The following is a 9,311-nucleotide window of genomic DNA, read 5'->3' as shown; positions in this document are numbered from 1 at the left end:
ACACCCATGAGAAGACAACAGTACTGAAAGGAGAAACTATTGTGAATTATCTGAATAAGGATTTTAAACTTTTGTGGATGGTAAAAACTTTGTTTACAGACAAGCCTACTTATAATAGGATCACAACGTTCAAAATGGCACTCAACAAATTGGAAGAAGCACCAAAGCCAAAAGTACCATTGTGGAGAAAGTGCAAAGAGTGGATGATAGAACAGACAAAAGATTCATCAGCAGGGCCATCTACTCAAACCAACAATCCGAATAGTGACCAACAACAATCAATCATAATTTGATTTGATTTGATTTTATGTTATTTTACTTTCTAAGAAAAGTGAGGTGTCTTGTACACTCCAATGTAATATTTTAAAATGACTTTTACTTAAGGCAATTAGAAAATAGTTAAGTATTTTGACAGTTTCTTGGTAGTTATCAACTATCCCATAATGTATAAAAGGAGGAAATTCAAAGAAAAAAAGGGGTCCGAGCATTGAGAATTTGAAGACTACACAATTTTGTACTTGATGAATTGATGATTAATGAAAGAATCAGGAGTTTTCCATATGGTGTTGAGTATGATTTGTAATCTCTCTGTTATGTGTCATTTTATCTCTTTCTCTCTTTGAATGTGGTAATGAATTTGGTTGTCTTTGTTTACTTCTGTGAATAAAGTTAAATTTCCTTAAAATAGCACTCCCATGTTTAAAGTTGCTTTCTATGTATTTCCTCTAGCTTAAAGATAATAGTTTTTGTTAAATACAACATATTATTATCAAAAGGCGATTCCATAAGAGGCACAACCTGCAAAACAGTTGAATAAAGGAAAGCAGCCGCAAAGTGTAAATAACAAGACTCAGATGCATCAAGGTGAGTCTTCTCAAGATAAAACTGATGAAATTCCTTTAGAAAGAATTGTTTCTATTCCTAAAGAAATTCCAATTATGAGGAGAAGTGAAGAATAAATAGAAAGGAATACAAGACAACTCCATGCATTTAGTCTCACTAAAGAATTGGAGAAAATAAAAATTCAGGTACCTCTCACAAAGTTGGCCAAGACACTAGCTTACAAAAAGGAAATTATTGAGTTTATCAACTTGTCTCAAAATGTAAATGTGAATGATACCGTGAATCTACAAGAAGATAAACTTGTAGTTGTTTTTGGCCCACATGTTGAGGAGGTAGATTCTTCAACCCCCCCTTTCTACATTTCTTTATTAATTCATGACTTCGTCTTGCATAGCTACATACTCGACTTTGGAGCTTCACATAACCTCATGCCACTGTCAGTAATGACACAGCTGAATTTACAAGTCACTAAGCCCTACAGAGACCTATATTCCTTTGATTCAAATAAGGTCAAGTGTCTTGGTGTCATCAAGGATATGGTGGTGTCATTAGCACAGATCCCAGCTAGAAGCTTAGTAATGGATGTAGTAGTTGCAGATATCCCGGCTAGGTTTGGAATGTTGTTATCCAGGTCACGGGGAGATAAATTGGGAGGAGTTATGAAGTTGGATTTTACTTATGCTATTATACCGGTTTTTGGTGCGGAAGAGAGAAGGTTGTATAGAGAAACAAGGTTTTTTAAGGCAATTACAAAGAATGGAGCAAGTAATTCACCTGTGTACAATCAAGAAAAAGATGATTTCTCTTGTTTTATGTTGCATGATAATGCAAAACTCGCTGAAGATAATAAGAGGCAGCTCACTTCAGCGTTTGTAAATACAGAGCTGCATGGAAGCGCTTCTTTAATGGTGCTTACTCTAAGCAGGGCATAGGTGTTGGTTTCTTGTTGATTACTCCTAGAGGTAACATGATGCCATTTTCTTTTAAATTAGAATTTGAAGCAAATAACAACGTGGCAAGAGTATGAATCCTTGATCATTGCTCTTTAAACAACAAGACAAATGGAGGTTCAATCCATCTCTATTTTTGGAGATTCAGAATTGATTATAAAGCAGATCAAAGATCGTTGTCAAGAAAAACACCCTAGACTCAAGGCATGTAGAAATGAAGTTTGGGATCTAGTTGAAAATTTCTTTGAGGCTTTCAATATACAGTTCGTTCCAAGAGATGGGAACATGTTAGCAGACTCATTGGTTGTTGTAGCCAGCAATTTCAGACCTCCCATAAACCCAAAACTGAGGTATGAGGTCAAAATGAAGTATAGACCATCTGTTCCAGGTAACATAAAGCACTGGCAGGTTTTCGAGGATGACCAACAAATCAAGGAGTTCTTAACGATGATTGAAGACTTTCAAGGCACTGAAATTGATCAAGATGGGGATGAAGTAACAAAAAATGTAGAAGTAAGTGATTATAAAGGGTCCATAGCTAATCAGAAGATCATTCAATTGAAGGATAATGTTTTTCCAAGAGGACTTGTCCCTCTTGAAAGACTCTTTAGTTCTAATGATGTAGCAGTTAGTTCAGAGAAAATTTCTCAAGATGAACAGGTCCAAGATTGCAACATTGGGACCCAGAAGGAGCCCAAGCTAGTCAAATTGTTTAAGGCAGTGCCATTTAATTATGAAGCAATGTATATTGATCTTTTTAAGAAGCACACTGATGTTTTTTCTTGGTCATATGACGATCTCAAGACATATGATGTGAACATAATTCAGCATAAGATTCCCCTGAAAGAAGGGATTAAACCCTTCAAGCAAAAACTCAGGCAGATTAATCCTTTGCTTTTGCCATTAATTGAAAAAGAAGGTAAGCAGCTTCTGGATGCCAAGATAATAGTTCCACTCTGCTACTCTGATTGGGTGGCCAGTTTAGTACCAGTAAGGAAGAAAAATGGTGAAATAAGGTTATGTGTGGATTTTAGGAATTTGAACAAAGCCTCCTTAAAGGATAACTATCCATTACCTAAAATGAACTGTGTGTTGCAAAAGGTAATTGGATCATTCAGAATGTCAATGGTTGATGGTTTCTCCGGGTATAATCAGGTGGCTATTGATAAGGAGGATCAAAAGAAGACTGTGTTTACAACCCCTTGGGGAACCTTCATGTATGCTCGGATGCCCTTTGGGCTGATGAATGCAGGTGCAACATTCTAGAGAGCTATGGATATTGCATTTGTGGGTGATAAGTTTGTGGTGATATACTTGGATGATATCATTGTCTTCTCCAAGTCAGATAAGGAGCATTTGGAACATCTGAAAAATATTTTTGAGAAGTGTAGGAAATATGGCTTATCTTTGAATCCTAAAAAGGCAAGCTGTTGGGACACATTGTTTCAAGAGAAGGAGTAAAAATTGATCCAGCAAGAATATAAGCTGTAAAAAATATACCTCTGCCCAGAAGTAAGAAAGATATTCAAAATTTTTGGGGAAAATAATTTTTCTAAGGAGATTCGTGTCAAACTATGCTGAAATTATGAAAGAGATTACTAATATGCTGAAAAAGGAAAATGAAGTACATTGGACCAAAGAGGCTAAAGAGTTGTTTTCAAGAATCAAAGATGCCCTAAAAGCAACTCCAGTTTTGATTAGTCCATATTATCAAAAGCCCTTTCAAATATTCTTATTTGCATCACCTAGTTCAATCGTTGTTGTTTTGCTACAGAAAAATGGTGAAGGTAAAGAGAAGCCAATGGCTTTCTTTAGTAAGGTACTCAGGGATGTTGAACTCAAATAGAATATTCTTGAAAAACAGGTGTACGCCTTAGTGAAGGCCTTAAAAGCTTTTAGGACTTACGTGTTACAATCACAAATTATTGCTTACGTGCCAAATGCTACAGTGAAGGATGTCCTAGCCCAGAGTGATGTGGAGGGTAAAAGAGGAAAACGGATAGCTAAGATCAAGAATATGACCTAGACATAAAACCAACCAAACTAGTGAAAGGACAGGGGTTGGCAAATATGTTGGTTGAGTCAAATTTTCAAGCTTTAGGAATCAATTTACTAACACCTGTAAATGAAGAAACGAGTAAAGAAAATGAAGATAAGTCAAAGCTAGGTATGAAGATCCGATACAAATTTCTATGCTCAAATTGGTATAAGCACATAGTTCACTATTTATGTTTTCTTTCTTGCCCTCAGTCATTAGATAGAGCAAGATATAGAGCATTAAAAATCAAGGCACAACCATATGTGATTGTAGAGGGTAGATTGTATTGGAAAGATCCTGTTGGAATTTTGTTGTTATGTTTGACAGAAGATGAGTCTACAGAGATAATTAAGGATTATCATGAAAGGTTGTGTGGGGGCCATTACAGTTGGAAAGTCACTGCACATAAAATTCTCCAGGCAGGCTTTTATTAGCCTACCTTATTTAGTGATATATATAGGTTTGTCAAAGGCTGTCAAAAGTGTCAGTTTTTCACTGAGAAGAAGAAGTTGGCCCCTTTGCCATTGATTCCAGTCTTCATAGAAGAACCATTCAGACAATGGGGGCTAGACTTCGTTGGAGAAATTAATCCCCCTTCAAGTGGATATTATAAATGGATTCTTACAACAACTGATTATTTCACCAAGTGGGTAGAAGTTATACCTACTAGAAAGGCAAATGACCAAGTGGTGATGAAGTTTTTAGAAGAAAACATTTTCAGCAGATTTGGGTGCCCTGTTAAAATCACAACTGATAATGCTCAAGTGTTCAATTCAGTAAGGTTTGTTGCTTTTTGTCATAAATATAATGTTATTCTACCTCATTCAACAGCTTATCACCCTCAAGGGAATGGATAGGCTGAATCCACCAATAAAACATTGGTGAAAACTCTTAAAAGACCATTACAGAGAATCAAAAGGACTGGGATTCAAAATTGAAGTTTTCTCTTTGAGTCGTCTGAGTGACTACAAAAAGGTCTACAGGCAAATCACCTTTTGAGCTAATGTATGGAACACAGGCTTTGTTTCCTAGTTAGCTTGAGAAACATGTGATTGCAATGATTCATGAAGTAAAGGAAGAACCCAATGCTTTAGTGAGAAGGATGCATAAGGTAATGGAGTTGAATGAAAGCAAAGATAAGGTGAAACATAATTTGATTATGTATCAATAAAAAATGAAAGGTATTTTTGACAGAAAAGCTAAAGAAATTTATTTTAAAGCTGGAGACCTGGTACTAAGGTGGGATACCAGGTGAGAAGATAAGGGCAAACATGGGAAGTTTTACCCTCTTTGGTATGGGCCATTCAGGATTACAGAGGGAAGGGAAAACAATACATTTCACTTGGAGAACCTTAATGGTGAACCTTTACAACTGCTTGTCAATGGGCAGTACCTCAAACATTATTTCTAGTTTCGAATCATGTGCACCTTGTCATTGTAAATAACGAAGTGACTTCATTGTATATTTTCCATAGAATTAAATTTGGCGAAGCAATACATGACTCCATGCCTGAGGTGAAGGCACTGATCTACGGTTCTCAGTGCTTCTCTGGCAAAAGCACTATCCCCACGTGGAGCCAGGTGTTTTAGCTTACTCTGTCATTTTAGTTTTAATATTATTCAAAATGCAAAAAAAAAAATGAAATATCATGTATAAGTTTTGAAAAAACAAAGGAAATTTTAAGAAAAATTTGAAATATTATTTTAAATGACACTAACAATGGCATTGAAGGCATTAAGAAGGTGGGGCCGACCCATTTACTAAAGCCTGAGCATTTCCACAAAGAGCGATCAAATGTCAAAAAATTAGATAGATCAAGCACTCCACGAGGGAACAATTAACGCGGATTATAAAAGATGGCTCAACCCCCGCAGTTGACCCTGACGTCAACACAATTGATGGAGATCGACAACCCATGATCATTGCGGGGCTTCGACCTTGATCAACATTTCGTCCACCCCCTACCCCCGCAGTGGGCCACCCCTCATTGTCTCGCTCCACCTCACGTCCGCCACTTCATCCTCCGTCCTCATTCATTTCGGTCCAGCTCACTCACCGTACCCTGTCACCTCATCCCCATAACTTCATTAATTCATTACTTTTCCCCACATTTTGCTTTCATTTATAAATAAAAAAAAGGGGGAAATAAGCCCTGTTGTATTAGTCACCTATTCTTTCTACGAGTAGCTCCAGCGCATAAACTCTCACCTCCAGTTCAACATTCCAAGTCAGCAACTATCATTTTTAGACGCCATGGCCGAACAAGTAAGTTCCTCTTCTGTCATCCGTACCCCACTAATGGACGTCGAACATGATATTTCTGATACCTTCTGCACAATTAAGCATCTCCCCCTATATCAAAACATTATTTTGAACCATAAGAAGTCCCCTGTATTTATGGCAATGGTTAGGTCAGGTGTCTTAGCAACATTTATCCCAAAAACCCATTTGTTTCCAGAATTCATTCAATGGTTAGCCTCGTCTCTGTACCCTAAGCAATGTTTAGTGATGAATCAATTAGGAGAAAGTGTCTTCCAGGTAAACTCTCAATTAATTCACCAATCTTTCAATTACCCTGTCTCTGGAACTTATGTCACTTTTACTGAAGAGTCTTTAATCTCATATTATGACAACCTATCGTCCCAGGAGTCCTCTTATGCTTTATCCTTCTTAGCTCCCAAACCTGGACAGTTCTCCCTAGATGAAAAATTGTTTTCTTTAGATATCTTTGCAGCAGATATAAGACAAATTTTGCAAGTGATTTCTAAAATTCTGGGAAGGGAAGACTCTAGACAGGTTGATAAAGTAGTTTTGGGATTTTTCACTATGATGATCAAGCCAAAAGTGATATTAGATATTCCAGCGTTTTGGGTGGACACCATTAATACTCAATTCATGACTCTGTCACTTACTGGTTCATTTAAATTTCCATCAGTTGCCACTTATTTGTTCTTGTACCAGAATGCTGAGCATTTTGCAAATTTGGGGTTAAACATTGTAGACATAAATAAAAAGAAACAGTTAGTTGTGTTCTGGACAGAATTGGTGAGGGGTGATCCAGAAGATGGCAATCTATTTGAGTTTACTTCTTTATTCCTTCCAGTGGCCTACAAGATTTTGAATGAAACCTTGCCACCAACATTTCTTCCCAAAGCTCAAGAATTTCTTCAATTGAGCAAAGATGTAAGATGTGGACACTGGTTTGTATTTGAGGAGCATGCAGAAATTAGGCTTTATGGGGCCTCAGTCAGACCATATAGATTACCAAAATTTGTGCCAATGTGACTCTTTGCTCTTGAGTTTATTAGATAAAGCTTAAATGTGGATCAATTTCATTTTGTCCCAATGAAAAAGGGTTATCTCTTTAAGTTACCCAGAACAATGGGACCTTTCATTGTGAACACAAGACATGTTGCCCAAGAGGTTGAGAAATTATTGGGTGATATGTATCTTTTGCAGGTTGTTGAGTGGGCTTATGACCCTCATTAGATCATTTCTAAAAGGAGGATATAGAATGGATATTCGGATTTTGTACATGAAAATAGGCCAGAGGTTGAGAAAATGGCAAATGGAGGTCCATAGAACACCAAAGGAGCAGAGATTAAAACCCTGAGTATTTCAGAAAAGGGTTCAAAACGGGTTAGAGAGGAAATTGTTGATCTTGATGAAGAAGAGTTAGAAACAACAAAGAGGACTAAACTATTGGATGCAATGTCTTCAGCACAACCTAGTTTAGTAATCCAATTAGGAGAAACAGAGGTTGCACCAGCTTCTCCATCCTCTAGTGAGCTTGTTCATGACCAAGTTCCTCTTATTCAGAGCATGTTTGCCCAGATAGCTGAAAGAAACCAAAAAATAAAGTTGAACATGGAGGCTCAAGCTGAGTCTCAAATCATTTTCAAGCAAACTAGGTTATTGTCTGCTATGGATTTAGAAAAGGGCTAGCTTAAAATTGCACTCTCTCATCCCAGAGAGATGTCAGTTGGATCCTCTAGTAACTTTAAAACTGTCAATCTGACAGTTGATACTCAAAAACTCCCCATGCTTGACAAAATCAATTTGCACATGCAGACTGAGCAATTGATTGTAAATGATTTACATAAGACAAATGCAACAACTATTAAAGCAGAGAAAATGTTACACAAAGTGATCGAGTAATTGAAGTTGGAGAAAGCCAATTCCAGAGCTCTGAATGATCAAGTGGATGAATTAAAGAAGATTATTGTGAAGATAGGAGTCAATCCTGATGATCAACCTGCAATACAAAAATTATTGCATGTTTTACAGAAGACTGAAGAGGTTTCTGTGCTTCAGGAATCATTGGCGAAGCTACAGAAACAAGTAGACACTCATGGATGCATAGTAGTGATGCCACCCAATACAGAGGATCCAGTGGCACAGGTGTAGTTGGGTACAGAATTAAAGATGGCTGAGCATGATTTGAAAAAAACACATAGGGATATGGAGGCAGTTTGTAAACTATTAAACTTGAGTGAAGAGGAAGCTATAATGGAGAAGGAAAATGCTAACAATACAGGGAAGACTTCCAAACGGCTGAAGAGGAGATTAAAAGGTTAAAGGAGAGAATGAAAGGTAATATGTCTTTAATCCAGGCTAGAGAAATTCTCTGGGACAAAATTATCGAAGTGATCAGAAACATCTGGGAATTCCTTGTCATAGTGTCCGTTGAGAAAACAATTGTCAGGGACATGGAAACTTTGGTTATGCAAGATAAGAAAAAATGGTTAGAGAGATCCAAGTTTGCAAAAAGAATGATAGATTTTATTATCTCTAAGTCTAATGCAGAGCTAAAGGAACAAACCTTATGGACAAAACATTGTGTGCAATGGATTTCAATAAGATCTTTATCAAAAATGTCTACAGAAAAACTATTGAGAAGAAGATGAATGAAATAAAAGAAGCAGTCTCCAAGTTCAATATCCTGTTTGATAAAAGAGTTAGAGTTGGACTCCCCTCTTGTTGGGATTTACAAGGAAAATTGTTGCCATGGGAATCATATGAGACTTTGCTAGTGGAAGAAAAAGGTAAGATTGACAGTACCCATGAAAAGACAACAATACTGAAAAGAGCAACTATTGTAAATTATCTGAATAAGGATTTTAAACTTCTGTGGAGGGTAAAAAGTTTGTTTACAGACAAACCTACTTATAGTAGGATCACAGCGTTCAAAATGGCACTAAACAAATTGGAAGAAGCAGCAAAGCCAAATGTACCATTGTGGAGAAGATGCAAAGAGTGGATGATAGAACAGAAAAAAGATTCATCAACAAGGCCATCTACTCAAACCAAAAATCCGATTAGTGATCAGCAACAATCAGTGATAATTTGATTTGATTTGATTTTATGTTATTTTATTTTTTAAGAAAAATGAGGTGTCTTGTACTCTTCAACGTAATATTTTAAAATGACTTTTACTTAAGGCAATTAGAAAGTAGTTAAGTATTTTGACAGTTTCTCG

Source organism: Pinus tabuliformis, chromosome 2_1, assembly GCF_031772625.1.
Source record: "Pinus tabuliformis cultivar Carrire ecotype Pingquan chromosome 2_1, CPIR1, whole genome shotgun sequence".
In the NCBI taxonomy this organism is placed as follows: Eukaryota; Viridiplantae; Streptophyta; class Pinopsida; order Pinales; family Pinaceae; genus Pinus; species Pinus tabuliformis.
Note: the sequence above shows the minus strand (reverse complement) of the source record.